We start from the raw sequence: 4,260 nt of genomic DNA on the forward strand, positions 1-4,260 counted from the left end.
CGGACCGCAGAACCTACTGGACCTACTGGACCCGCACTGCAGAACCTGGTGTGGTGTGAACCTGCTTTCAGTCCTCCTGACCCAAAACTCTGTAGAACCAGGCCTGACCGCAGCTCCAGCAGAACTTTGACTAGGCCGTTCCATTCTCAGCTGCTTCCCCCCAGCCTGATGCTGCCACCACTATGTCTCACTGTGGTTATGGTGCGTTCAGGGTCATGTACAGTGTTGGTTTTCCACCAAATATGGAGTTCAAAAAGTGTTTCTTGTTTTCGTTGATGCTGCTTCTTTTTCAAAGCGCCCCCTGGTGGCGCTGGAGGGGCTCCAGAAAGTTGGAGGGAACGTAAGAATAAAATGCAAAAATTAAACATTTTACTGAAATATATTTTTAATAATAAAATCTACTCTGTTTTTCAATCCTAATTATAAAATAAAATTGAAAATAACTCGTGATGCTCATTTTCTGAGTGGCTAGCTGCTTAGCTCCTCCAGCTCGAGGTTCTGAGCAGGCCCGGTGGGTCACTCAGAACCTCGGCTGCTGAGATTCTCTGGTTTTGTGTCTAAAGATCTGTGAATATTTGAAGCTATTTTAAGATTCAGATTCTGCTGACAGAACAAAACAAACAGGCTGCATGTTGAACTTTGACCTCCTCATTAATGATCTACAGAGCCGCGGTCTGTCAGCTGATCCAGCAGCGGGCGGGGGAGGGGGGCTGCCGATTGTTCTGGGTTCAGTGTTCTGGTACCGCTCTGATCCTGAATGACATTTTTATTTTAATTGATCCCAATTATCAGTAAATGCATTAATTATTCAAATTAGTTTAAAAAGTTTCTATGGAAACGCAGCAGAGCATCGAGTCACTGACCATCACTCCTTCTGGCCAGCAGGGGGCGACAGTAGAGAGGAAAAACTCCTTTAACAGGAGGAAACCTCCAGCAGAACCAGAACCAGGAGAACGTTCGTTAGAAATGAAAAGCAGAAGAGGGAGAACGGTTTGGTGATGGCAGCATCATGCCAGGAAGGAACCAGCCAATCAGAACGCCAGAAGAGGTGGAGGAAAAAAACTGAGAAAACAGAAAGTAATAATAAAACTGGAGAAAGTGAGTGGAAGGTTTTCCTCCAGCAGCCAGCAGACACAGATCAGGACAAACTGAGAGCTGCTAAAGGTTCTGACCGGGTTCTGATCGGGTTCTGACCGGGTCCGGCCTTCCAGTCAGAACCGCTCCATGTTTGACCTGAATGTTTATTGACCTCCATGTTGGATTTTCAGCCCAGGTTCTGGAGCGTTTATGTTTATCTATGGAGGTTCTGTGGACCGGAACCAGAACTCATCATGTTAGTTAAAAACTGATTTGATTAGTTTTAAACAAATTTAAAAACCAATATAAACTAATTCATTTTTAAGTTAAAACAAACTAGTCTAAATTGATTTTTAAACCAGTTTAGTTTAGTTTTAACTTAGTTTAGTTTAGATGTTTTTTGTTTCAAGTTTAGCTTAGTTTAGCTTAGTTTAAAGTTTAGATTAGTTTAGTTTATTTAAGTTTAATTTAGTTTAGTTTTGGTTTAATTTTAGTTTAGTATAGTTTAGTTTGGGTTTAGTGTAGGTTTAGCTGAGTTTTAGTTTAGATTAGTTTTAGTTGAGCTTAACTGTAAGTTAAGTTTAGGTTTATGTAAGTTTTTAGCTTAGCTTAGGTTTAGTTTAGGTTTAGTTTAGCTTAGCTTACCTTAGCTTAGTTTAGTTTAGTACTTCCTGCTCCTCTCTGCTTGGTCTGCGTTGCCTCAGCAGGATGTTCTGTTTCTCACTGTTGTTATGTAAGGACTGTGGAGCAGAACGTTTGGACCGACCTGCTGGTACCGGCCCGTTTATCCTGTCAATATTTGCTCAGGTGTAAGTCCATTTGACGGGTTCAGGAGAGGAGAGAGCAGGTCGACGACCTCTGACCCGGACCCACTTCCTGTCCTGCTGCTGATGACAACGCTCCTCTGTGTGACCCAAAGCACGTACTCCTGCACCAGAACCAGAACCAGAACCCGGGTCCAATGAGCTCATCGCTGATGATGTCATCATCACCAGACGCTCCATGAGTTTCATCACAGCATTTAAATAAAAACGTTTTAGCAGCAATTCCTCCAACAAATTTAAAAGAGAATCAGGAAAAAAATTATTTTTGTAATTATTTTATGATTATATTTCAGTTCAAATGGAGAAATAATAAAAACATCTGGAACTAAAGTTTATTTACCAACGATTCAGTTACAAAACAAATCAAAGCAATTCTGCAGGATGCACAAAAAGGAGTTCAGACACAAAGCTTTGATCTGGTTCTGGTTCTGGTTCAGCACCAGAACCTGAACCAGTCACAGAACCAGGTTCTCCAGATGTTTGGGAATAAATCAACATAAAACCCAGCACAGTCCAGCTCCTGTTTTTATCAACGAATCCAGATCCACAGTTTCTGTTGATTCTCTGACATTAAGACCTTCTGTCCACCAGAGGAGCCGCATTTTAACTTCCTGTTTCACATGAACAATACTTCCTATTTGAAATCTAAAAATTGGAAAAGTAACTCAAAATGAACCAAGAAGAGTTTCCAACCTGAAGGAGGAAAAAGCAGAGACGTTCCTAAAGCAATGAAAACACATTTTCATCCTGGATTTATCTTATTCTGTCCTATTCTGTGCAAACATTAGTTTTCTTGGAACATAAATATATAATTGTACTTCTGAAAGAGGATAATATATTTTTTAAATAACTTAAAACAGTTTTTTAAGTTGAAGTGTTAAATATTTATATATTAATTAATTTTGTGAACATATCTTAAGTCAATAAAGCGTCTATAAAAAGGTAATTTGATGTTTGGGAATGGAAGAACTTTAAACTGATCATTCTTCATCTCCAGATTATAATCTTTAATCTGACCTCTCAGGTTAGCATGTTGGGATTACTGGGATTATTTTTAAACACCTGTGTATCAGAGTGTAGTAATTCTGTGCCGGACCAGCATGAACCACCGGGTTCTGGAGGACCCAGGTCCATTTTTCTGAACCAGAACCGTGGTAACCACCAGGGGGCAGTGACAGCGCACCCTGCCGCGTACCACAGAAGAAGAAGCTGTGTTGTTTTGCTCAGACGTCACCATCCGTCTTGGGGAACCGGGATGCTGCTCCGCTGATGTTCGCCGGGAGAACCGCGGACTGTGTCGGTGAACTCGGTGGAAGACCCGCTCAGCGCGGCGCGGGGAGCTGCGTGACCGGCCGAGGAGCCTCTGGAGGCGGACACAGCGCCACTCAGACCGCGGTAAGAGGGGACACGTCAGCGGAGGATGTGGAGCGGAGAGACCGACACCGGAGCGATGCGGAGGGTCTCCGTTGGTCCGTCTGGGGGTTCAGGGTGGTTCCGGATGGTTGTGGATGGTTCTGGAAGGTTCTGCTCGGACCGGTTAATGAACGGAATCGCAGCTGGCTGGGCTCAGCTGGACGGATCCAGAACCAGCGACTCTCTGTGACTGGGTTGATTCCGGGTTCGGTTCGGTTCATCTGGGTTTAAGGCTCACAGCTAACATCACCGAGTCACCCGGAAGTCTGGACTTCCGTTTTCTGAGACCAAACATGCGCAGTGCGTCCCTGTGAGCTGAAGGCTCTTCTTCATCAGACATGAAGGCGACCAGAACCAGAACCGGAACCAGTCCAGTTAACCAGAGCTTCTGTTTCTGTATATATGACGCAATAATTCAGCCTTTTATGACTACAGAAGGACCGGTCATCGATGACGTCACGAGTGGGCGGGGTTAAACTGGCTCGAACTCAGAATCCCAGCAGATCCAGAACCAGAGGTTCGGGTGTTCTCCAGCTTTACCAGGATGCAGCAGGAACCAGGGAGGACATGGGTCCGGAAAGAAGGTCCAGTTTGTGTGCATCAGAACCAAACTGGACCTTAAACCCGGCTCCCTTAAACCTCTCTGAGTCAGAGCTACAGGAACCTGTATGGACCGGGACAGGTCCGAGCTGAGCAGAATCAGACAACATGACAGAACCGGTCCGATCTGAGCAGAACCGGTCCGATCAGAACCATTTATCGTATAATTTACCATGATAATTTTGTTCCACAGTAAATTCTTTTTATCATGAATTCTGATTGGTTGTTGCCTCAATAAATCTCCGTTGATGCCGTCACAGACATGAACATGTAGACCCCCCATGGAGCGGGTCATAGGTCATGGAGCGGGTCAGAGGTCATGGAGCGGGTCATAGGTCATGGAGCG

General features: G+C 44.4%; 1 protein-coding gene and 1 non-coding gene across 2 annotated transcripts in view; one reads left to right on the plus strand and one right to left on the minus strand.

Annotated features, from left to right (window-relative positions):
* The window catches only part of LOC103130551 (uncharacterized), a 4,939-nt gene extending 2,727 nt beyond the window's left edge, over nt 1-2,212 (minus strand). The window contains exon 1 of the transcript XR_001660304.1: nt 1,723-2,212. This is a non-coding gene — a transcript (uncharacterized LOC103130551). The remainder of the gene's footprint in view (nt 1-1,722) is intronic.
* An 874-nt stretch (nt 2,213-3,086) lies between these two features.
* The window catches only part of lmbrd2b (LMBR1 domain containing 2b), an 11,696-nt gene continuing 10,522 nt past the window's right edge, over nt 3,087-4,260 (plus strand). Inside the window, exon 1 of the mRNA XM_007541966.2 lies at nt 3,087-3,296. The gene's annotated coding sequence lies outside the window, so the exon portion shown is untranslated. The remainder of the gene's footprint in view (nt 3,297-4,260) is intronic.

Source organism: Poecilia formosa, unplaced genomic scaffold, assembly GCF_000485575.1.
Source record: "Poecilia formosa unplaced genomic scaffold, Poecilia_formosa-5.1.2 Scaffold646, whole genome shotgun sequence".
NCBI lineage: Eukaryota > Metazoa > Chordata > Actinopteri > Cyprinodontiformes > Poeciliidae > Poecilia > Poecilia formosa.